Source organism: Equus caballus, chromosome 6 (genome assembly GCF_041296265.1).
Source record: "Equus caballus isolate H_3958 breed thoroughbred chromosome 6, TB-T2T, whole genome shotgun sequence".
Lineage (NCBI taxonomy): Eukaryota > Metazoa > Chordata > Mammalia > Perissodactyla > Equidae > Equus > Equus caballus.
Window position 1 is genome coordinate 9,395,989 of NC_091689.1, and position 26,631 is coordinate 9,422,619.

Sequence of the window (26,631 nt, forward strand, 5' to 3'; positions counted from 1 at the left end):
CACAGTTATAACTCATTTCATTATTAGTCGCATGTGCCAAGACATCAGCATAGCAGTTGACTAGTACTGGAGAGCGTGGTGCTCAGGAATATTTTTTAACAACTCAATTGCGTTACTGCTGGTTATAGTTTAATTATCCGATGGTTATAATCATATGCTTAATGATAATTGGGCAATGCAATGACTGCTGACATGGATTTTTGAGGCAGAATCTGTGTTTTAGTTCTAAACACAAAAATCCAATCTAGAGCACAGTGTTGTATCTGCCATCATTTGGTGGATTTCAGACGATGAGACGAGGATCCAGTTCACTTTAACTGCTGCTCTGTGGTTGGTAGTGCCTGAGTTGGAGGTATTTCGAGATGGATTTCTGGGCAGTCCAAATATTCTGTGCTGTTCTCATATTTCCCTGAACTGTCTCAGAGGAATGAAACCACAGCACCCAGGCTGCCATTCACACCCCAATACTAGTTCAGAAATCCAGGTCATCTGATCCGTCTGCTGTCCAGATTTTAGTTCAAAGTGCTTACCACTTCTTCCTGGAATGCTGCTGTGATAAACTGCATGAATGGCCCCGATTCTTCACCCTCCCAATGGCCACATCCTTTACAATGTGACTTTGCAGTTCCCGCCTCTACAGAGGAGTGATGTTTCCCTGCCCCTTGACTTTGGATTTGGCCATGTAACTCGCTTTGCTCATTGAGATCTTAGAAGGGGTCAAATGACTGCCCTTCACTTCCTGCTCTTCCTCACCTCGTGTTGCAGCTGTGCTAAATTCTGTGCATTCCTGGACTGCATCGTGCTCTCTTGCATTAAAGTTTCCCTAGTTCTAAAGTAGTCTCTCTTGCATACACACCCCCACCAAATCCCAAGGCTCCTTCTCTTTCTGGACAACGCTGACTCATTCTTCAGTCAACTCTCAGTAAAGAATCGTCTTCCCCAAGATGTTCCCTGCCCCTTCACCTCCCATGTTTCACGATGTCCTTCAGGGCAACCCTTTCTTCTTGTACTTGTTCCCTTGTCTTATAATTATTGGCTTTTTCTCCTATGGGTTCCTGGAGCACAAGGACATTACCCTCTCTGTATTCCCAGTGCCCAGCACAGTTCCTGGCACATAGAGGAAAGCTAACCAGTTTCATCCTTTTTCCCTTTGGTTGTCACCTGCCTCATTCCAAAATAGGACTTGAGTCATGCAAAAGAAATGGAGAAACGCAGGATACAGATTAAGCTGATGATGAAATTGAGAGAGAAAGGAAATAAGAGGAAAGTCAGATGATGAAACCAAGATTCAGATTGGACCTCCAAAATGCCAGGAGGCCCCGTAGAGTTGTTATATCTTGGCCTGTCATCGAGCTCTAAGCTTCCAAGTAGCCAAAGCAAATAGGCAACTAGGAATAGTTACTAATGTTCACAGTTTTAGATATTTCACAGAAGAAAAAGTATGAATGGCGAATAATCACTGAGAGATGCTCAACATCATTAGTTACCAGGGAAATTCAAATTAAATATGATGTCATGTCATGCCCACTAGATTAGTTTGAATTAAAAAGACTGACAATACCAAGTGTTAGTGGGGATGTAATGAAACTGAGACTCTGATACATTGCTGGTAAGAGGGTCAAAAAGTTTGGCAGGTTCTTATGAAATTAAGCAGGCACCTATCTTATGACCCAGTAATTTCACTAAGTGTTTAGCTAAGAGACTTGTCCCTGGTTTGTACACGAATGGTAGCAGCAGCTTTACTCATAATAGCTAAGAACTGGAAACAACCTAATTGTCTCTCACTGGGCAAATGGATAAACAACTTGTGGTATATTCATACAGTGAAATACTACTGAGCAATAAAAATGAAGAAGTTGCTAATGGCCACAACATGGATGTATTTCACAGACATCACATTGAGAGATAGAAGCCAGACGAGAAGGATATATTTATTATATGCTTTCATTTATATGAAGTTCCAGAGCAGGTAAATTTAATCTATAATGGTGGAAATCGGATCACTGGTTGCCTGGAATGGGTGTAGAGTGTGGAGAATTACTGCAAAGGGGCATGAGAGAATTTTCTGGTGTGATGGTAACGTTCTAAATCAGAGGTCAGCAAACTTTTTCTGTTAAGAATCAGAGTAAATCTTTAGACTTTCCCCATCATATTGTCTGGGCTACAGCTACTCAGCTCTGCCATTGTGGCATAAAAGCAGCCGTAGACAATATGTAAATGAATGAGCATGGCTGTGTTCCAAAAAAATTTTATTTATGGACAATGAAATTTGAATTTCATATATACTTCACATGTCAAGAAATGTTATTCTTTAAAACTTCTTTTTTCAACTATGTGAAAATATAAAAATCGTTCTTAGCTTGCTGGCCATACAAAAAGAGGCAATAAAAGGTCGAGTTTGGCGCCCTGGCCATAGTTTGCCAACCCTGTTCTAAATCCCTATGGGGGTAGTGGTTACACGGGGATATCCATCTGTAAAACTCATCAAACTACCTCTAAATCTTTGCGTTTATTTTATACTTAATTTTAAGTATCAAGTAAATTATATTTAAGAAAAGATTCACAGTTTCCATCAGATAAAAATCTATATCTGCCAATCAGTTGGAACCTAGCTTTTCAGGATAGAAACTTCTCCTCTGGGTCCTAAATAGGGTGACAGTTGGGTGGTTACTCTGTGGCCACCGGTGGGCTGGCGCTTGCCTGTAGATAGATTTTGCTTGGCCTTCAGAGTATTAAAAATATAATTTGACTTTGACTAGCCCTTGCCAGGCAACACTCTCCAGTTCCACAGACCCCATCTTAATCGGGTCCCTTTTTCAAGCTTTTACTTTCAACCTCTAACTATTCTTTTTTTTTTTATGGCTTAGGTAACACCTATTTTTATTTCTTTTATTTTAAAGATTGGCACCTGAGCTAACAACTGTTGCCAATCTTTTTTCTTTTCTTGTGCTTTTTTTCCCCGAATCCCCCCAGTACATAGTTGTATATTTTAGCTGTGGGTCCTTCTAGTTGTGACATGTGAGACACCACCTCAGCGTGGCCTGATGAGCGGTGCCATGTCCGTGTCCAGGATCTGAACCAGCGAAACCCTGGGCCGCCGAAGTGGCGTGTGCGAACTTAACCACTTGGCCATGGGGTCGGCCCCACCTCTAACTATTCTTATATTTATTTCCCCGGTAAGCAGTATATATTTGGATCTCTCACTCATTTTTGTTCGTTTGTATTGTTCTGTATTTTTCAGCATCTTTAAATCATTTGGAGAATAAAATATGAGAATGGGGACCCTGTCTGTTTTGTTGCCCGTTTCCCCAGAGCCTCACATGCTGTCTGTACGTAGTAGGAGCAGAGTGAACACTGTTGGATGTATGAGTAATTCCATTGATAAATAAGGGTCCTTTGGATAATCCTCATGATGCTTATTCCTTAGAAGGGAGTTTTGATAAGTATTGAGAAGCAATGAGTCTGAGATTATATTGTCTGACAGGAAACTAGAGTGACAAAATCAATAGTTGTACCCTTTCGAGGTGTGGATGATGGAAAGCATAGACAGTAGCACGTGGTTTAGATCTGCACTGTCCAATATGGGTCACATGTGGCTATTTAAGTTTAAATTAATTAAAACAAAATTTAAAAAATTGAGTTGCTCAGTTGCACCAGCCACATTTCAAGTGCTCGATACCACATGTGACTAGTGGCTACTGTGTGAGATGGCACAGACAGAACATTTCCAGCATCAGAGAAACTTCTATTGGACAGTACTGATCTCGACACGTGCCATTTGTCCTAAAAAATGACAGAAAACAAACAAAATAGTACACAAATAATTTCTAAATCTTCAATGTCAGCTGTTAGTATATAAAAGGGATTGGAAACCTATGGCCCCCAATCCAGGCTGCTTTTGTCAATAAAGTTTTATCAGAACAGAGCCATGCTCACCTGTTTACATATTATCTGGCTGCTTTTGCAATATGATATCAGGGTTGAGTTGTGACAGAGAAGATATGATCTGCAAAGCTTAAAATATTTGCTGTTTGGCCCTTTAGAGAAAAGACTTGCCGCCTCCTGATATGAGCATGAGACTGATTTATATTCACGGCATTTATATTTGTTTCAAGTGCCTTTTGGAGTAAACTCTAAGTATAGACTGAAAAGCAAGTGGAAGAAAATAAAAATCTTATTTTCAACCCAGATATAATCACTGTTATCACTTTTGGTCTTTTTTTTTCTTTGCTTGTATTTTTTTATGCTCTAAAATATGTATTGTATAAAATGTTATGTTTTTCAAAATTGGGATTACAGGGCACAAACTTTTTGAAATTTCTCATCTACTTCTAGTACTCTCTGCATTTTCTTTCCCAAGACAAAATATTCTATGATGTGATTTTTCTTTTTTCTTTTTCTTTTTTTTTTTGAGGAATATTAGCCCTGAGCTAACTGCTGCCAATCCTCCTCTTTTCCCTGAGGAAGACTGGCCCTGAGCTAACATCCATGCCCATCTTTCTCTACTTTTTATGTGGGGCACCTACCACAGCATGGTGTGCCAAGCAGTGCCATGTCCGCACCCTGCTGAAGAGAAACGGGCTAACTTAACCACTGCGCCACCGGGCTGGCCCCTGTTGTGATTTTTCTAATGGCTATATTTTAGTCCTTTATATGGTTCTATAATAGTAATTTATTTAATCAATATCCTGTGGATAGGCATTTGGATTTCTTACAGTAATTGCTGAATGCTAAGTTTTCATTGTTTTATCTTTTCCAGGTATGTATCCTCTTTCACATTCTATTAGTGAGTAATTTTAAGTTCTTCAAAAACATTTTTTAACTCATATTTCTCTAGTTGTAAAAATCCAGCCAAACTGGTATCTTTGAATCACTCCTAAATAAAATTAGAAATTTAGCACAATTTTTCATTCTTTTTCCTCACTTCTCCAACTCAGTTTCTATGATCTGCATTTTGAATCCCAAATGTGATCCGTTTTTTTTACATTATATAATTTTGCCTTCAAGAATATATTTTGACATTTGTATTTGGCTTATAACCAGATTTATAATTATTTAGATTTTATCTCTTTAGTTAACTTGTTTTAGTGTGTATCATCAGTTCCTTTATGTCTTGACTTCATTCTTGAAATCTTAATTTTGTTTAATCTCTTGGTTGATTGAATTACATGAAGTGACCTTTTTAAAAGGAAAGATAGATGAGTAATACATATATATATATATAATATACATATATATATTGAGACTTTGTGTATCTGAGAATAATTTTATGTTGTATTTACATGTAAGAGACAAATGGGCTTTTCCCCTTAGAACTTCGTAGATCTTTCTTGATTATTTTTGGCAATTAATGTTACAGAAGAGAAATCTGAGGCTGACTCAATTTTTTTTTTCCATAGGTAATCTATTGTTTTCTATTTAAATATTTGAAGGATGTTTTCTTTATTCACGTACTTTTGAAAAATTGGAAAAATTAATCTAGGTGAAAGGTCCCTTTTCATTGATTTTTTTTCTGGTTCATGATGAATCCTTTCAAATGGAATACAGGATTTCTGTATTTCTTCAGCCTAAGATGGTTTCCATTTATCTTTTACTGTTGCTTTTGTTTTAATTATTCCAGTACTTTCTTCAGAAACACTATCCCCATCTTTACTTTTCATTCTTTATTTTTCCTCTTCCAGTTTCTCTTTTATGTTAACTCTCCTTGTTTTCATCTTCGTCCCACTGCATTCTGAGAAAGCATCTCAAGTTAATCCTGTGATTCACTGACTTTTAAAATTTTATTACTCCTGCTCTTTATCACTGTCACTGTGAATGTATTATTGTTTTTGCTTTCCTTATCTTACTCGTCTTTCTCTTCATATCGTTACGCTGTCTTTGTTGCATATTGTCTTTCTAATAAAGGCCTTGTCTTGCATCCTTTTGAGTTTCATCTTTTCTTTTCTTCTATATCTCTAGGCAAAATATTTCAGACGCACGTTCTATCTCTCAGTCTTCAAGATGCTATCCCCTCTCTCTTGTCTGGCTGCATTTTCCCATAGACCCTGTCATAATTTATTGTCTTTCCTGTTTGAATGAGGCAAGGTCTTAGACTCAGAGTTTGCCAAATGACAGTGTTAGTCGATTTACCTGCCCTTGGCCCTTTTCTCGGTCTATCTGGCAGATGGGTAACCCTCCTCGTTTCTTCAGAGATGAGGCATGCTGAAGGGCACAACTCTATCGCAAATCCCTGTATCTAGTGGGCAACTCAACTCCAGAGATTCTTTCACTTCACGGCCTGGTTCATTGGTATTTTTAAAACAATGGAGTGCATAAAGAAAACTACATTTCCCAGAATGCTCCACACGGGAGTTTCTCTTGTTTCTGCTCTCCCCTCCCACAAAGCACCACATTACCTGTGGAGACTACACTTCCCAGGATGCAACGCTCTAAAGGTACCTCTTCTGGATTATTTTGAGGGGTATGTAGAAAGTTGTTTTTGAAGGGGATTTAGAAAGCCACTGTTTCTGAAGGGAATATAGAAAGTCGTAGGAATGCTGCACTGTGCCTCTGTGTAGGAGCAGCATCAACAATTTTCTAGTTGATACACACCCTTGATTTCCGGATGTAGGGCGTGGGGGCAGGGAGGTACAAATGGTAGTATGGTCCTATACCTTTTCCAGCATCTCCTCCTTTCTAATCTCCAAAGTCTCTCATTTCATGGAGGTGGATCCTGCGTATGGCGCAAAGTGAGATTTGGGCGTCTAGTTTAGTCTAGTTTAATACACAGTGAAGCTTCTTTCTGGATTCTGGAGTGACATTGAGCTCCACGTTGGTTTTTGCTGTCGGGAATTTTCCCAGTGCCATTATAGTCTTTTACTGGGGTAGGAGAGGCTGCACCGGGTGGGTGATCACCCGCTCAATAATGTTTTTCGCTGAATGCTTGACTTACTTTTTCTAAATTAGGATTTCTCAAGCAGCTCCTTGTTTATCACTTGATCGCTCCTCCTTCCAAAGGCAATGATGAGATGCACCATGATTTCAGCTCTCCTTTTAATGGGCTTCTCCCCAGGCTTGCCTCTAACACGGCCACCCCTTTCTCTCCTCTCTGGACAATTCAAACCACATCTGAACGGAACATTTCAATGTTATAGAGTGATTTCCTCAAGTCTGCAGTCCTTGCTGAGGAAGCATAAAAGAAACTTTTGACAGTAAGTAAGAAAGTCAAATCCTTTCCCTGTGTAGTTTGGCTTGACAGAGAGATTACAAGGCTATTGTTGGTCCCATGGGCAACTCAAACTAAGAATTTTTTGTTTGTCCTGTTGAAGTTTTGAAGGACTCTGTGAATCAGAAAGGTCAGTTTTGCATTGAGGCCTTGCTATTTATTTTAGAATTTAATTACACAGTGTAGTGACGTCTTGGCCCAAGAGATCTGGGTGGGTACAGCCAATTTTGAACAAAGTGGGAAATCAGTGAAGGAGAAAAAAATGACATGAAAGCTGAATTTAAGCTGTAGCCTCTACTTCGTCGCTTTAGAGCACTTACCGGGAAATAATTTTCTTATTGGAGAATTAATGGCGGGAGATATTAACATGCGAACGCCAAGAGAGGGGTTCCATCGAGGCTTCGTATTTATGGAAACACATTATTAATGAGGAATTTGAAGTTATTCACAGATGTGTACACACGGCACCACTTTACTGAAATGCCTGAACGGTGACGTGATGTTTACTTCGAAGTTGACAATATAGGTCTCATCGGTGGATATGCTCTCTGTTTTCACTTCACCCTCGGGTTCTTCATTTTGTGGTTATGAGAGAAACAATGAAGGATTCCGTTGGAGTCTAACCCCAGCTCACGTCATCTCTCTGGGCCTTCTTTCATCACCTGTAGAAAAAGGATGTCTCGAAGGCTCCCTCCAGCCGACACTGTCTGATTCCTTGTTAAATGCACTTTGCCCACAGAAGGTGGCTTTTTTTATGAGGTGGAAAGGTTTGCTGTTGTGTGGTCAGTCCACATTAAGCAGCCTCCAAGCAGCAGGAATCTAGAATTATTGTTGTGTTTGTTCTCTAGGGCATCCTAATGAGCTACGGCAAATTGGAGCTGTTGAATCTTTCAGGCAAGTCGTGTTCCTACAGTGATGTCCTGAGATAGCAAATTACAGAAATGAAGAAGTGTTTTCATGGACTCTATGCTATAAAATATTTATGCCCTGCCTTTGGTTATATGAAGTATTTTGCAGTGTAGGTCATCTTCTCAGCAAAATGTTCCAAGACGAGAACAGCTCCTTGAGATCCCTGTGGATCCTCAGGGTGGGTGCATAATACGGCCCTACAGAACGAGACACCGTCAGGGCTAATGCCTGAATATAAATGGATCATGCATGACTTAACCCTAAAAGAAGATTTGGCGTCAATAGAATTTCCAAGGTGTATAATTAACTCTTTTATATTAATGAGAAACGCAACCTCCAAAGATGTTAGCTGTCTCAGGGTATAGTTTACTGAAATTTAACTCTTTCCTTCCTCCATGTCGGGGAATGTTCCACTGTCCAATCTGTCTGGGTGCACAGAGGAAGAAGTGATTAGACTTGCTGCTCCCTTTGTCTTGTCCCCCTGCTCCTTCCTCAATGTACTTCTTCTGGGACAGTTTAATGTCATAACTATCTTTTGGGTCTCTACGCTCTGCTTGCCAATGTTCCGGTCACACTGTGGGAAGTCTGCAGAAATACATAACATAATCTCTGCCCATAAAAGACTGATCATTTAGTTGGTGGGTTAAGACATATCCTAAAGAAAGAAACAGGCTACAACAGCATACAGTCAGATATAATGTGTTGTGTGCAATATTGTTGGATTCTAATTTATATGTTGTCAATAGTGAGTACAATCATGATTACAAAAAGTAAGGATTAATGCCAGTTGAGGTTATTAAGGACAGCTTTTTGAGCAGGTGGTATTTTAGCTGGCCTGTGAAAGACGGCGAGGTTTTGCACAAGTAGGAAAAGGGAAGAACTTGTCTGGCTCCCTGGTGAGGAGAATTAATGGCAGCTACAAGTAGACATGAGGTCCTTGACAGCCGTTCCAGCCAGGATAGACTAGGTTTTGCTGCAGTAACATACAAGCCCAAATCTTAGTGGCTTAAATTAGCCAAAGCGTACTTTTCACTAGAGTTACAAGTTCATGGCAGATTGGCTGAGGACTCTGTTCTACATTGTCCTTTTGCACGGATGGAGGCTGACAGAGCCACCACCACCTAGAATGTCTCTGATCACCTTGGTGGGGAGAGGGGAGGGCAAATCACATACTGGCTCTTACAGGCTTATGACTGGAAGTGACACATGTCTCTTCCTATATTTCGTTGGCCAAAGCACATCAGACATGCGTGCTTAACTTCAAGGAGAAGTGCATTTGTCCCACGTGCCTGGAAGGAAGAGAACAGAAGTCAGTGAGTAGTTCTGAGAACACCAGCCACTTGTTGAGGGTGAGAGAGGCTGTGTGAAGTAGTGCACAGCACAAGGACATTGCAGACAGATGCACCTACATTTGAAAGCTCTGTCCCCTACCAGCCGAGTGACCATTGGTGAGAGACTTTGTCTGTAGAATGAGATTTATTATGCTGAGCTAGCAAGGTTGTTGTAAAGACTACATGTGTGGGTAAATATTGATTTATTTAGTTATTGCCTCCTTCTCCTGACGGCTTTCTGTTTTTCGTTCTATGCACACATGATATCTACTGTACCTCTTGCTCTTGGGTCCTAAGAAATTATACCTATAGCCTTGCAATAAATTTCCCTTTGCTTTGCTCCCTTGCTTTGGCTAGCCCAAGTAGATTTCAGCCAAGCCACTGCTGGTTCGTAGGATGCCTTTGCAAAGTAGAAAAAAGCATCCACTCCTAAGTGGGGCTGCATGGGTTCATGGACCTACAACCACTTTGTGTAAATAAAGAAAAAGGTCCCTTTGTTTTGATAACGCTATGGCAGGATGTATGGTTTGGTAGCAGAGCATGGGCCAGATTTCAGCCCCACTTCCGTCTGGTGGATGTCCTTGTGCAGTGAACAACCTGTACAACTATATATGGTGACCCTGGCTTTAGCTCCTTTTAACAGATTCCTGAGAAAGACAATAGTGCATTTATTGTCCATCTTCCCTTTGCAAGAGACAAGACAACTTTTAAATGGTGTGTCATCTATTCTTGGGAAAGTTCGCTACACCTAGATTCCCAATATATGAATTCCCAAGAAAATAACTAGGAAGCATTATGCTTTCATACACTTGGAATATCCTCCCTTATCTGCCATGTTTCGAATCAATAGTATAGTTATTTATAAGCAATTCCCAGTGATCTTAATGAGTTTAATGAATAAAGAATGAGCATAATAAGTGAGCTTAACTTCACCAAGAAATAATTTCTTATACAAAAGAAGTTTGATATTAAACTACCACCAAATATAATATAATTAAATCACATTAATTCTCTTAGGTATAATGCAATTGTCTGCGCTGTGCATAGATAAGAAGCTGAAAGGAAATTTCGAGTATGCCTTTGAGAAGAATTTGTGTAACTTTAAAAATAATGCAGAGGAAAAACAGGGCCAGTATTGAGAGGCTTTCTAAGATAGAGACGTTCTTTTCCTTTATATTACCTGCTGGACCAGTGTTGAATTTAACGGTCATGAGTCATAGGATGAGATTAGAGAGGTGAAGTTGGGAAAATATTGACCTCGGCTTTCTCCTTCTTCTGGGGCAGGAGGAGAGGGGAGGGAAATCACGCTCTTTGTGTGGACACAAGGTCTATAGGCTAAGTGGCGGCCCCTTCTCTTTTATGCACCAACACTGTGAAAGTCTGGAAGAGAGGGTGGTAGACTGAATCCGAGCCTCCCAAGATGTCTACATCTTAAGCCTGAGAACCTACGCGTATGTTACTTTACATGGCAAGAGACTTTGCAGATGTGAGTAAGTTATGGATTTTGAGATAGAGAGATTATCCCGGAATATCCAGTGGGCCCAATGGAATCAAAAGTCTTTATAAGAGGGAGGCAGGAGGGTCAGAGTCGGAGCAGGATATGTGACAAAAGAAGCAGAAATTGAGTGATGTGGCCTCAAATGACAGCAGCCTCTGGAAGCTGGAAGAATCAAGGAAAGAATTTCTCCCTGGATCCTCCAGAAGGAACTGTACCTGCTGACACCTTGATCTTAATGCAGTAAGACTCTCCTTCGACTTCTGACGGCTGGGACTGTAAGAGGATGAATTTGTGCTGTTCTAAGCCACTAGGTTGGTGGTAATTGTTACAGCAGCAATAGGAAACTTACAGGAACAAGGATGGGGGCTTCTGGAGCATTCAGCTGGGGAGGGTGAGTGTGCAGGCACAGTGTCCTTGGGTCAGTTCACAAACACCTGAGTCAGCGAACTATGGCCTGTGGGTGGCATTCAGCCTGCCACCTGTTTTTTACAGCCCATGAGCTCAGAATGGTTTTTACATTTCTTAATGATTGAAAAAAATTAAAGGAAGAATAATATTTTGTGGCATGTGAAAATAATATTAAATTCAAAATTTAGTGTCTATAAACAAAGTCTTATTGGAACACAGGCACTCTCACTGATGTACGGATTGTCTACGGCCGCTTTCACTCTGCAATGCAGATTTGAGTAATTGTGACAGAGACTGGATGGCCCACAATGCTTAAAGTATTTATTATCTGGCCTTTTACGGAAAAGGTTTGCTGATTCCTGTAGTAGAATCAGGACATCAGCTTTGAGCTTGAGGTCCTGATGTTTTCCTGTGACTTCCGTGAGACTGAGTTACCCACATCCCACACTGCCCACCCTGTTCGTTTGATCAAATCTTACACGTCACTTAATACTCCTCTGACTCCAACTCCACCTTCTCTCTGAGGCCTGCCTGCCATGAAGAGCTTACCATGTTCCCTACACTGTGATAAATGTTGGAGATGCTAAGATGAGTACGATAAGATTTGTTCTCTCAAGGACTTCATACCCACACACCAAAACAACAACAACAACAAACATATCAAAGGCATTCAGTCACTATTAACATGCCTAACAGTCATCTGAGGTCAATATTAGTAGATCAATTGTCCAGATGACAAAACTGAGGCTCAGAGATGCTAAAGAACTTACCCAGAATTAAACACTTCTGCTTAATGTCTAAGGCCAGTCTCTTTCTGTAGGATCACGTGGTGATCCCGGAGTCACGTGGTCCTCCCTCATTTCTCCCATAAACTGGAAGCTATTGTGGCTTCTGCCCTCAGCAAGCATACCTCGAAATCTCTACCTCTTTACAGAATTTAGAGTTTTCGGGCATCTAGTAGAGTTTAGGAAGGGCCCCTAGAGTTTTGTTATCAAAATGTCACAAGAGCCAGCAAATTGGGATGTTGAGAGGAAATATTAGATCAAAACTTGAAGCCAGCTCGAGGCGTGGGGGCTCCAAACCCCTTCTGGGTGAGGTAGTGAGCAAAGGGGCAGAGTCAGTCTAGCCAACGCGTCTTAAATCCGGTAAGGCAGAGGTGTGCCTGCGGTTCTGACTTTCTTCTTCTGTCTCCTTTGAGGTTAGCCGCTTGAGTGACCATCTGTGTACTTACTGGCGAGAGAAGAGTGAACTATATATTGGTCAGTTTAATTCCATCTCCCGATCGAGGTGGTAACAGCAAATGCTTACCAACTTCCAGTGCCTAAGTATGGAGCCAGAGGTATTAGAAAGAACAAAGGACTAAGGGTCAGCTTAGGTACTGTGAAGGAAAATCAGTTTTTTGACTTATTTTGATCCAGTGTTTTGCCTACTGTTCCTCATAGGGTGGTGGTAAGCAACTAATGAAAGCATGCATATGAAATATCTTGTAAATCAGAAAGTGTTATACTAATATAAGACTTGGTATTTGATTATACTAAATAGGGTGTGTTCTTATTTTCAACAAGCTTTAGTTTGTGCTTTCTGTGTTCTTAGCTCTGTGGCCAGTATGGATTCCTAGAGGGCTATGAAGAAGCATTGGCAGCTACTACAAATTCTCTCTTTTATATTAGTGTTTCTTTTTTGGTTGTATGGCAGAGAAATCATATTTTGGGTCGCTTTGACCTGACTTCATGGCTGCTGACTGCGGTTCATACATTTATGAAATGTAATCTAGTAAAGGGAGAAGCAGACATTTCTCTTCCTGGAAAGGCCTCTAGCTTTGCCACATGGCTCTGAGCAATAGTGCTGGAATTTCCAAATTCCCATCGCTGAGGGGACAACTTATTCTTGGTGGAAGGAGGGGAACCAGGTGAAAGAAATCTTGATCAAGAATATGTAAGAAAGGAGACTAAAAAAGAATACACATTCTGGGGGTCTTTTACTCCCACCTTGCTAATTTGTGCCTGAGTGGAGTGTAAGGACATTATTTCAATAACCCAGCTTTGAATCCCAGCAAACAGGATTATCCACCCAAAGCACCAGCATCTGGCTTGACCAGGGAACTGAGGCATATAAAAATAGTTCTGGGGAAGTTTTAAAGAAGAAAACAGACGCAATTTTAAAATTGGGTTGGGATCTGTTTGGTCAATGATTGTTTATATGGGTGTGGTCAAATCAGACACGCTTGAAAGGTTTGCTTTTTATAATTCACCACAACTTATTACAAATGACAGGGTTGCACCAGTATGGGTATGGTGTGCTTTAAGAAAAACTAGTATTTATAACCCCACAAACTTCTAAACAGATAGACTAAGGTATGAGTACTTCCATTACAAAAGGATTCACTCAGGGAGATCTCTTCCAGGATATTTAAAATATGACTTGATTTACAAATACGGTTTGCCCACAAGTTTTCAGAAACACATCTGAGTAAAGTATGAACACACACATGGGTTTAGATTCTTCAGTAAAGTGGGTAGATGCCACATATGTCTCAGGATGAGTGTGGCTGCTACAGGATTGTCCTTATGGCAAATAGCCAGCTCATTTAACAATCAAGAACTCCTTATTGCTGGGAGAGAGGAAACTGCCATGGACTCTGAGCATCCCTGTGCTTTTTGCTGGATTTGCCAAGAATGCAAAGCTCTGACTGTTCTTTACCTGGACCATTTCTCAGGGTTGTGTTTACTGGGAGCAGACTTGAGGGGTACAGTGATGTCTTTCTTTGGGATAAAGAACTGGTTTGCTTACTGCTTACTGGAAACCATGGTCCTTAACCTCAGGGTTCCTCATCTGTGTTTCAAACCCACTGGGTGCACAGTATCCATCTGGGCCCACCACATTACTCCACTGGGACTTGAGGACAAGGGGAACAAACACACATGCTGTAGCTCATGCTTCTTGCTGTGCCATGAGTAATAAAGCCCTTTGTCTCTGACCCAGAAGTCTCATGTCTTTTGCCAGTGCCATGAAACAGCAACCAGCCAGCTTATTCACTTGTATGTAGGGTAAAATCAAACCCCAGACCTTACAGTTATTTCAATTTGATTGTGCTGTTTCTAGATCTGTGGATTTGGGGTTATCTGGGCACTTTGTTGACTTGATGTAAAAAGCATCTACTACTTTATTTTCCCATCTTTTATTTGCTTAGGACTGTAGTTACTATTTTATTGTCATAGGTCTAAGCTGCAGCAGCCGGTGTTTGGCTTAGATTTTTGGTATCGTTGTTTTCTTTTATATTTAGTAAGGGAAAACCTTTGGTACTATTAAATTGACATCATATTCTCCAACTGCATCTCTCGATTATACACAGAAGGGAGAAAGTAATGATTACTAAGGAAACTGCACATTGGGACTGAACTTGGATGTGGAGTTTATGAATGGATTGCATATATGGGATGTGTATTTTAAAGATATCTTTAAAACTCTCCATGTGTGGTTACGTGTGCTGTGAGTATGGAGTACGTACGCTTCTAGGATGTATCTACCTGGACCACATGACGGATGGTGCCTTGTGTTCTGAGGGTTGGAATTCAGCCTCCAGGAATAGGTTTTTCTTTTGCTCCTTTGAGCAAGGGTCAAGTGTCTCATCTTTTAAATGGACCTCTCTTCTACCAGAACATTTGGGAAGCAAAAGACACTACCTTTGGGGGAGAATATATGTGTGGCTATCTGTATGGGTGAATTTGTAGATCTGATTTGTTGCATATACTTGTGAATGGACATGGCAAGGAACTGGCTTTGTTTTAAGTGAGTATATAGAAATTGTCCAAATGAATGTCGTTCCCTTCAAATTATCACTTGAGAATCTATATGCTATTCCCAAGTTATTGCCAAGAATTTAGCTCAGCCTTTCCTATAACTCCCTTTTTTGGGGGTGTATTCAGAGTCTGAAGTCCAGTGGTAATCCCCTTTTGTGCTCTTCTTTTCAATTGCCAAAAATCATTTAGAGCCAATTCTGATTAAAATGGGTGATCAAATGGGGTAAAAAAAACCTAAGACATAAAATTGATTTTCTTGAATGTTTTGCAAATGGAACCCAAAGGCTATTGTCAAGAGAACTTCCAGAAATTCTTTAGGTGATGGCAGTCTCTCAGAAATAAGTGTATGGCTTTCCAAAGTGTCAGCAATGAAGGGTCTAATGAACGTGTCTGTGTTAGTCAGCTGGGGCTGCTGTGACAAAATACCACAGACTGGGGGGCTTAAACAATGGACGTTTATTTCTCACAGTTCTGGAGGCTGAGAAGTCCAAGATCAAGGTGCCGACTGAGTCGGTTCCTGGTGAGGGTTCTCTTCCTGGCTTGCAGATGGTTATCTTGCTGTGTCCTCGAATGGCAGAGAGAGAGGGGGCTCTGGTGTCTCTTCCTGAAAGGGTACTAATCCCATCACTGGGGCTTCTTTATTGCCATCTAAACCTAATGACCTCCCAAATGCCCTATCTCCTAATACCATTGCATTGGAAGTTAGGGCCTCAACATGTAAATTTTGGGGAGACGCAAACATTCAGTCCATAACAATGTTCATCCTAATACATTAACTTCATGGCTGAACCATCCTGACCTGTCAGGACCACCATGGATCTGTCTGGGCTGGTGGACGACTATATGCTTCATGGCCAACGGCGCAACCTAATTAGAATTAGTCCCAACCAGTTGATCTTTACTATTCAATTAATTGCTGCAAGCTCTGTGAAAAGCCAAGTCCTTTAATACCAGTGAGGTTATTTTAATGACTGGTGACTTGTTGGTCTCAAAATTCTGCTGTGTTTCTGGAGACATGGCTTTTTTTCCTTCTTTCATGATTTCCTTCCCTCTCCCCCCCTTCCTTCCTCCCTCCTCCTTCCTTCTTTCTCCCTCCCCCACTCCTTTCCTTCCTTCTCCCCAAAGCCCCCTGGTCCATAGTTGTATACTCTTGTTGTGAACGCCTCTGCTTGTGCTATATGGGACGCCACCTCAACACGACCTGATGAGTGATGCCGCATCCATGCCCAGGATCCTAACCCGTGAAACCCCGGGCCGCCGAAGTGGAGCGCGTGACCTTAACCACTTGGCAACAGAGCCGGTCCCCCTACTTTCATGATTTTAGAGCAGATTCAGGGAACTTGGACATCATCTGGTCCAGTGTCTCCCAAATTGCAGTCATTTTGTGTCATGATTTTGCAATATATATGTGCCAACCATGTTATTATTTACTTATTTTCTTGGAAATAATCGCTTGGGAAAATCATAAATTTATTTAAAAAGGAGACTTGTATTACTACTATAAATGAAAACCCACTTGACATGAATACTGGATAACCATAAAGTAAACACAGAGAAAATAAAATAATGTTAAATTCTGACTAGATACTGATGCTCTGAACCTAGGTTCTAGTTTTTGTTTGCTAACGAGAGAGGTTAGCAAGTGCTGGCAAGATGTTAGAGACTTGTTAAGCCTGTGATGGATTATTGCACCTGAATTTGTTTATGCCTCCCTGTGTCTATACCCTTGGGTAGTCCCCTCCCACACTGGTTGTGGTCATGTGATTTGCTTTGGCCATTGGACAATAGCAAATGTCATGCCACCAGTGACTTGAAAAGCGCTTGCACACTGGGGCTTTCCCTCTCTTGCTGTTCTTGGAAGCTTTGACCAGCACATGAACAAGCCCAGTTTAGCCTGCTGGGTGACGAGAGTCACACGACCCAGTCACCCCATCACCGTGGCCAACAGCCGACTAATCACCAGACATGTGACCTGCTAACCCCAGTCGATCTCCTGGCTCCAACTGAATAGTGAACTCAGCCAAGGTCAGCTGAGCTTGGCGCGGGTCAGCAGAATAGACCCATAGACGTGGGAGCACCGATGAATGACTGCTGTCTTGTGCCACTGAAACATTTTGGGCTGGTTTGTTATTCAGCAAAAGTTCACTTAGACCCCAAAACAAAGTACAAAATTTTCCAGTACAATTTCTTCCGTGTTGAATTTGAGTACAACCACCTGGTCCACAACTAACGATACCCGTCCCATACTTTGAGAAATTCTGATCCAGTCCAAGTTCCGTCTTTTAGATTTAACAACTGAAGGCCCAGAGAGGTGAAGGGACTTAACCCAGACTCCATAGTTAGCTAGTGACAAAGATGATACTAGACCTCAGGTCTCACGGGTATAGTTGATTTCCAGAGCATTTTGCTCCCTTCTTCACAATTGTTGTGTTTAATCATAAGAAAGTGTTGAGTAGGGTTTTAGGGAGATGTGTCATCAGCGTGTTTTATCTGTATCCTCTCATGAAAGGAGCAGATGTGAATTGAAAAAAAATCATTACAATTTTTTTTTTTTTGATTATCTTGGTTCTGGATTGAATTGTTCCCCCTCTACCCCCAAAGATATATTAAACTTCTAACCCCAGTACCTGTGAATGTGACCTTATTTGGAAATAGGGTCTTTGCAGATGTAATCAAGTTAACATGAGGCCACAGTGGATTAGGGTGGGCCCTAAATCCAATGATTAGTGTCCTTATAGGAGAGAGAGATTTTGACCCAGAGACACACACAGAGCGAAATTGGCAATATGAAGATGGAGGCAGAAATTAGAATTATGTTGCCACAAGCCAAGGAATGCCAAGGATTGCCAGCAACCTCCAGAAACCAGGAAGAGGCAAGAAAGGATTCTTCCTAAGAGCCTTCAAAGAGAATATGGCCCTGCCTTGATTTCTGATTTCTAGCCTTTGGAACTGTGAGAGGATAAGGGTGTCTTATTTTCAGCCATCCAGTTCTTGGGCCTTTGTTATAATAGACCTAAGAAATGAATGCATCTTGCTTGTTCACTTCTGTTTGGAATAATATTCTACCTATGTTACACACCAAATGAGACGGGAAGTAGAGAAACTGATAGAATAGGAAGGCCAGGGGTTCAAAAGCATCCTCTTCCATCCCCTGAAAATAAGCCACCGAACAGAAACACCCGTGTGGCTAACTGAGCACGGAGTGTGTGCGGATGTTAGAAGGGCATCCTGGTCTGCGGTTTCTCTCCATCCACAAAGGAGGCAATAGGGCCTCTGCATTCCCTTCGGGCTGCTCTGGCTCAGATCTGGTGCAGCAGAACAATTCTATCAGGCAGGATCTTTTCCAGTGTTCATAAAAAGTGTAGAAATTCTGTCTTTGTGGGGACGTTAGCATTCACCAAGGAATCCTCTGTAAGTTCATTTTATTTGGGACCTGACAAACATCTCTATGTTCTGTCAGTGAAACTGTCTTCTTGGAACAAAGACAGATACCCCGGAGCTGACATTCCCTCCCTTCTTCCTCCTAGTGATACGGTGACCCTGATGCTGGTTTTCCTATGCGGGAGTAAGTGATGTCGGTGCCCAGCGAATTCTTGCCTTCTGCTCTCTCAGCAGGCAGAGCAGCACTTCCTCTTCTTGGCTGCGTCAGTCATTATCCATTTACAGTCATCTGCATTTTGAAATCCTTATCCCGCTGCATCAAAGTATTAATGGGGGGTGCAGGGCAGCTGACCCAAGGCAGTCTGCTTGGCTTCTGAAAACCTCCTCCAGAAAATCCAGAAAAATCTGTCCCTATGGGGCCCCCAACTGGTCTGATTACCTTTTTCCAACAGATGCTAGGGTCAGATCCTTAGACTTTTATTTTTGTTGCTTTCATTTGGTTAATTTTATTAGTGGCTTAATCCGAACATGAAAGTCATCTGCTGTTAAAAACAAATGTCGTTTCAAAAGGGAACTCCCAAGGCCTCCTTTCCTTCTGATCCCTGTCAACAGCCGAGTCTGGAGGTTCAGATCTAACGTGCTGCTCTGCATTAATTGTCTCTGTATCTCTTTACTATTTGGGAAATGATGCTCAGAGTGGGGAAGAAAAAGAGGTCATGATTATCACTGGGTGTTGGATGAATTTGAAGGTGTCCCTCGGACTGGATCTGGATGGCACAACCAAGCCTCGTGCCAACCCTGAACATCTGGTTGGTGAGTTTGTCATTGACTTCCAGTTGACCAGGAGTAACGTTTCACCCCTTCTTCCTCAAGTGTAATTTATTGGGGCCACCAATGTGCTCATCTACAAAGCCGCATTTCCTCATTTCTTAGTTTCCCTGTAGCCAGTGGCCATGTGACACAGCTCTGGCCAATGGCATGTAAGTAGAAGTGTGCTGGGGATTGCTGTGAAAATTTTGCTTTCTCGATATAGGCATTGTTCCTCCCTCCTTCCGGCCCCATTCTCTTCTCTTCTGCCCGGAAAGCCTATGTAATGTCTTGAGCTGGAGCAGCCATCTTGTGACCATGTAAGAAAGACCAAGAAAATTGCAGACTTTGCCTTGATGCACTTAGCCACCAAACCAGTGCCAGGAACCTTCTACCTCTCGGCTTCTTCTGTCATGAGGAAAAGTAACCCCCCTTTTATGCACATCACTGTTAAGTGGGCTTTCTGTTATGTGCAGCCAAAATTGATCCCTGGGTGATCCAGTGGGGTTTCCAAGAGCCCACTGGGCTCCTGATGTCTGAGGTTGAAGAGTTACCTGGAGCTGGAAGGAAACATGAGCCAGGGCTGAGAGGGAAGCCCAGCAGAGCAGAGAGCCCCAGCGTTGCGCGTGCATGTCAGGCTGGGCATCTTCTCATATTCTCAGTTCACTCTGTGGCCTGGGGCTTCGCTCGTGTTCTGGATAACTTGTCAGAGGGATTCCCGGGTTTCCATGCCCTTTTGGGAAATTGCATTTAATGAATAACTGCTTTGTTCATTTCCTCACTAATTTCCCATTGCTTGAGAGAAAAAGGAAGCTCTGACTGAGATAATGATATCCTGGTGCCCATTAGGAGAGGACTGTGTACCTCTCAGTGAATTGGCCGAGAGGGAAGGATATATTTTTGTGAATTGAAAATGTCGTTTTGTATACAAGAAATTATTCTGAATAAGGACAAAAACTCTTACAAAAACCAGAAATGTGGCTGGACTGGATTGTTTCTTTTCCTGGCAGACTTTTAAAAAATTTGTTTCAGAATGTTCAAGTCATCATTTAGCACTGCAGTATAAGATTGAGAGTCTACTGGGGTCTTTTGAACTAATTCTGCCTGGATGTGGGGGTCAGAGTTTCAGTGGGGGCCTAGGCATGCTACCGCATGGTGGGGAGCTCTGTGCTTACCCCTGGCTTTGGGGGACCCCTGTGGAACACCCTCATGGCCTTGACCCACACTGAGAGTACGACAGCTGGTGGGGCGGGACTCCCGGGGTACGGAGGGACGAACTTCCTCATGGGGAAAGCAGAGCACAGCTCTCCAGATTCACTCTCAGCATTTCTTTGGTTTGGCCCAGAGACATCTTGTTTACTTTTTATTGGTCTGGCTATTCTCTTCACACAGACTGACACAAAATACACTTCCTTAGACTGCAAGTAGGAGGCAGGACAGTGTAATTTTCCAGAACCTGGTTTTTATTCATCTGGAAGATCTGGATTCTGTCCTAGCTTTGCCATTTATGTGCTAGCTGACCTCAGGTGAGTTACGTAGCCTTTCTGAGCCTTGATTTCCCCATCTATAAAGTTAATTATTCATGGTATCTACTATTGTTGGATAATAAACAACCACAAAATCTCAGTGACAGCCAACAATCAGCATTTATTTCTCACTCGCATATGCTGGTCAACTGGGGTGGTGCTTCTCCAGATTGCTGAAGAGTGAGCCCTGGACCCAGGTTGTGGTCTGCTCCATATGGGTTATTCTGGGGCCTAGGCTGGAGGACAGTGGCTACCAGGAGCATGTTCTTCTCCTGGTGGAGTTCCAAAGCTTCCAGGCGAGTGTGCAGGAACCTGCCATCCTCCTTTGGCTTGCGTCTCATGCCCTGTCACTTCTGCCATCATTCCATTGGCCAAAGCAAGTTACATGGCCAAGCCCCACATCTTTAGAGTGGGAAATAGGTTCCTGCTGTGGAGGGAGGTGGGAAGTGAATATTTACAAATAATGTTCTAATTACCATTCCCAGCTTAAACAGATGTTTTGAACACTTAATGAGATAATGATGAGAGGTGTTTAGCATGGAGCCGTGCACGCTAGGACCGCATTCAATGTTAGCTGCTCTTTCTGCTCCTGTCTTTGCTGCCATGTCTATTAATGCTGGACTTCTCTCCTCAGTGTGAAGAGATGGGCGCTCTGGAAAGGAATGCATCGAACAGACTGTGCACTGTTCAAGACGTTGCTGGCGAGAGAATCAAAGCTTCATCTCCTCTACCACACATGCAGTGTTGTCCCCTTTGACCTCAAACAGGCCTATGGAAGCTTCTGAAAACTTTGGGTTGTTGCAATGCTCAGCTACTCTTGTATGTCCTATTACATTTAAAGCATGGTCATGCCTGTTCTCATTTGACCCTCTTGATTACCTTGTGAAGTAAACTGGGAAGCCATTGCCATTGTCATTTTATGGAGAAGGGAACAAGTTGGGTTGATCGTTTGTGACATCAGTCCCTTTGGTCTTCTAGTCTAGAGCTTGGATAGCAAAGAGTCATTTTAATGATAGGGGCATTAGTTGAAGTTTGTAGGAATTAACCATAAAGATTTGGAACTTGAGCATTTATTTCTTCATTCATTCATTCACTGATTGGCTCATTTAACATGCAGACTCACTAGGTCCAACTAAACCCCTCTTTGAGGCTGCATTGGAGCACTTCAGGGACCCCAGAGGGGTCTCAGAGACATCTCCTGTTCCCTAGGACCACAAACTGACCTACTTGGAGATGCAGATAGCCCGTCACTCTAACAAGCATCCTGTGATGATGGGTCAGCAAGGTCCAATACCTCGAGTCAGGGGCCAGGCATCTGGGTTGCTGCACTGACTCTGTGGCCAACTGGGAGCTTGGGAGGCTCTCTAACCACACCTCCTTCCTGCTCCCTTTCCATTTTCCTGTCTCTGAGATGGGACTTGCAATACATTGGTTAGAGGTGGTCTTGACTAATTAATTCCTTCTTCTCAAACCTTAGCTAACTCTCACAACAATTTAAACGTATGAGGTCAATAGAGACTATTTATTTCCATTTTACAGATGAAGAAACAGGCTCAGAGGGGGTAAATGGCTTATCCACTGTTCTGCAGGGACCCCAGCTGACCTCACCGATCCTTTCTAGTCTTCGGATTCCATAATAATTTCAGTTCACATTCACTCACTTTGTGTTGCAACTTGAGGTGCCCTGAGCTTGCCAATTCTTACCTGTCAGTGGTGTTGTGAGGAGGGGCGAACAAGGAATGAGAGTCTTCCTCTTTCCCTCCCAGGGGAGCCCTTCCCCCAACCCCCTGGATTTTGCAGGGGAAGGAAGGACCCATCTGTTGGAGCCCATCATGTCCTGGATGGACCTTGATTCAACACAGCATGGCCACTCTCTGCTGGTGGGTACCCTTGCCTCTCCGCTGGTCCTGACCTCTTGGCCTTCGGTCATCTTTGGCCTTGGCCTGCTGTGGACCTGAGGCCTCTGGGTTGCTTTGTTGGTCTCCCTCCTGTCCTCTCATTGAAGGTCTTGACTTCAGAGCTTCGAGACCTTTTGCCATTAATAAAGGCATCTGGGCTGTCTGGAGTGTGAACTCAATGCCAAAAGTCTACTAAGTGCTTTATAGCTGCCATTTGCTCGGAGTGAATTTAATCCCTGCTCCCGTGATGTACGTGGTGTTCTCGTCATTCTATAGACAAGAAAACTGTGAAGCTCAGAGGTTATTTATCTTTATGAGGATTACACAGCTGGTACATGAAGCTTACTTTTTCCATCACATAATTCTGTCTTGTCAATAATAGCCTCTGATAGGGGCTTTTTATACATTATTTGCAATCCTTATAACAACTCTGCCTTCTCATCCCCTTTATTTGCCAGGTGATGGAATAGGCCACAGAGAAGTTAAATAACTTCCCTAGATCACACAGCTAATAAATCCTAGTTATAAGGCTCAAGCCTGGGGCTGTCAGACTCCCAAACTCCTCTTTTATTCCCTTTCTCACTGAGAAAGACCTCATGAACTTCCCCATGATCTCACTGAGCCCCTCTCAGACACCTGTCTATGGTAGAAGGCTCATTAAAAGAATATAAAGAACGGAGGTGATGGGGAAAACATCCCTCATTTAAAAAGCTCGTGTGTGTTGTGTAGAGGGAGATGGTGGGGCGTGAAACCCCATCCCCAGTCTAGTGGTTGGTGGGCTGATTGTAAGAGCCGCACACCCTCTTTCTGAGCATCTCCTGTTGGCACCGCCTCCTTCTCCAGCCTTTGACTTCCTCAGTCTGATTGACAGCCATCTAAGGACTGGCTCTCCTCTGGCTGGGCCCTACTGACCTATAATCCCCATCCTGCAAAACCATTTGAGGTCTGCCTTCGCGAAGCAAGCCAGGCACACCCAACGAGAGAATAGCACCAGCACAGGCAGCTCCCACCACCAGGAGTGAACCAGGGTGTTGCCTGGACCCCAGCCCAAGCCTAGAATGTGCAGCCAAAGGAGATCACTAGGAAAGCGTATTAGCTCATTGTAACCTTTAGCACCATTTGTGGTTTCTCTCCCGCCTTGGAAAAACCTGCCTGTTTTTCCTGTCTACTCCCTAGCTCCCCTATGTAAACCCAGATGCTCACTGCCAAAGCGGATCAGAGCAGGGCACACCCGGCTCACCCTGGGCTGGGAGAATTGCTAGACTTTGAGCATCTTCTAATCTGATTACATTTCCAGTCCAAACCATCCTCATTTCTCACCTCCTAATTGATTTCCCTGCTTCCGCCCCTACAATTTATTCTTTACTCAGCAGTCACCCGGATCCTTCTAAATTGGGAGTCTGATCATGTCACTCCTCTGCTGCAGGTCCCCCAGTGGATTCTCACCGTCCTCAGAGAAAAGCCAACGTCCTTACAGTGGCCTCTAATGATGGAGGGCAGGGGCTGGTCCCCTTTTTCCGGAAAGGGCCAGATGGTAAACGTTTTGGCTCTGTGGGCCGTTGGTCTCTGTGGGCAGCTACTGGCCTCTGCTGCAGCATGAAAGCAGCCACAGACGGGATGTAACTGAATGGGCGTGGCTGGGTCTCAACAAAACTTTATTTACAAAAACAGGCAAGAGATTGCATTTGGCCCATGGTGGCAGCTTGCTGACCTCTGCTCCAGGTGGTTTGTCACTGGTCCCTCTGGGCCCTTATTACCTCCTGCTCTTACCCCCTGCTTCAGCCCCACTGATCTCTGCAATCACTCCAAGCCCTTGCTTGGACCCTTGCATTAGCCGTTCTATCCAGAACATTCTTCCCCTATTTATGTGAATGGTTCATTTTCTCGCTTCCTTCTGGTTTCTGCTTAGATTTCATGACCAGAGAGCCCTTCTTGACCACTCGCTCCGAAATAGCAAGACTTCTCATTTTCTTAGACCCCCCCCCCCCACCCTCTTTACTCTGCTTTATTTCCCTCAATAGCCCTTGCTACCACCTGGCATATTTATTTATTAAATGAATAAATGATTTCTTCAGCAAATGTGACTGAGTGCCTCCTTAATGCCAGGCAACACTCTGGGTCCTGGATGTCCATAAAGAACAAAACAGACAAAGGCTTTGCTGTCATTGGACTTAAAGCCTAGCTGGGGAAGACTGACAATAAAAGTAGGAAAAATAAATATAAATGTGGCAGGTGGAGATAAGTCTCTATGGAGGAAATTAGTCTGGGCAAGGGGCAGGTTGTGGGGGACTCACCTCTTTGTTTCTCTCTCAGTATTTGTCTTCTGCCTGGCATCATTGCTGAGCTTTCCCGAGTCACAGCAATCGTGACATTAACTCCCTTGGCTCGGCTTAGAGCTTCATGTTACAGAGCTGGTGTGGCTGACAAAATCCCAGTGCCAATAGGGGGCGCCACAGACTGTGCAGAACTGACTACGCAGAGGCGTGATCAAGACGGCGGCAGCCAAGCTTCTGCACAGGATGGAAGGGAGGTAAAGGCTGCAGCGGAGGCACGGGGAAGTCAGAAGTTGCGGGATGTAACAGGATCTGAACACAACTGCCTGCACCACAAGTGTTTTTCATGGAGCGCTGCCTAAACTACGAAGCATCACGGAACAATGCACTTCTAAGTCGGATGCTTAATAAATCAGCCAGGCGTGCATTATTATGCCGCGAAGGACCCCTTGTTGCCTCTTAATGCTCAATTATACAGCGCAGAATCTGGGTCGGGCTTTCTATCATCTCGGATGTGTGGTGGGAAGGGCCCAGCTCTAATCGCTCCGCGTGGGAATGGATTCATCTGTGTCTTGGAGGAGTAACTCACTTTGATTGACATTTAGACGGAAGGGGCCTTACTAGAATCACAGGCTCAGAGAACTCTAGACCTTGACAGAGACCTTAGAAGTAGTCCTGGTCCAATCTGCTCATGCTACAGGTGGGAAAATTGAGGCTCAGAGAGAGGAAGTTACTTGCCCAAGGTCATAAAGTAAGTGGCAACTGGGCCGTCGAGTCAGGTCACTGATTCTGAATCCAGCAGTTGCTTTCCAGCCACCACTGCCTTTCCTGTGTCTACAGCAGATGCCACGGACAGGGACGTCCTCCTGCCATCTGACTCTGAAGCTAAAGACCTTCCGGAAGAAGCTGTGCCTTGTTTGGTTGAATAAAAATGGACAACGGGTTAAAAGAACAGCAAACTTCCATATGTTATGGATCCCTAGGGACTCAGTGAACTCATGCTCCCAGATTAAAGGGAAGGGGAAAACCATGCCCTCTTGCTGAACGATGCTGCCTGCTGGGTCCCCAGCACCCCAGCGGTCTCCGGAATGGAGATCGTCATGCATGACAGCTGGAGAGCATTATCGCTTGAAGGTTTGCGTTCTGGCTTTTATATCTGATTTACATAGATCTGCATACTCTATGCTCTGGGTAGTTGTTTTCTGTTTCAGTCCATCTTTGTACCCTCTCTTCTCTAAGATCAGTGATATTTTGGCTTCTTCAGCTCTGTTGGGTGACACGGGCACTTGGGTAGAGTTTTGATCTGGAGAAACATTTGGAAATTCCACCTTGAGGGAGAGGCTCTGGACGGAGAGTGGCTGCTAAGTCGGTGATATGTTGGCGTCCTGTGGTCATCAGTTCCCTTCAGGTCCCATGGTCGAGATCTGCTTATTGCAGTCTGTGTCTGTTTCCTGTATCCAGGGCCATCTGTATGTGTAAATGCCCAGAGGGTAGCCCCTGTGATCAGAGAGGCTCTCCATGTGTCAGGGGCAAAGTGGCACCTTCCAGATGCCATGGAGAGAGACCACTCTTTTGGGCACCTAGATCAGTCCTAGA

At 43.3% G+C, this 26,631-nt stretch overlaps 2 long non-coding RNA genes across 2 annotated transcripts in view; both read left to right on the forward strand.

The window, feature by feature from the left end:
* Positions 1-21,769, forward strand: part of LOC138924564 (uncharacterized) — a 54,611-nt gene extending 32,842 nt beyond the window's left edge. The window contains exon 3 of the long non-coding RNA XR_011439511.1: positions 21,499-21,769. This is a non-coding gene — a long non-coding RNA (uncharacterized lncRNA). The remainder of the gene's footprint in view (positions 1-21,498) is intronic.
* Positions 21,770-25,245: 3,476 nt separating this feature from the next.
* Positions 25,246-26,631, forward strand: part of LOC138924562 (uncharacterized) — an 85,185-nt gene continuing 83,799 nt past the window's right edge. The window contains exon 1 of the long non-coding RNA XR_011439509.1: positions 25,246-26,169. This is a non-coding gene — a long non-coding RNA (uncharacterized lncRNA). The remainder of the gene's footprint in view (positions 26,170-26,631) is intronic.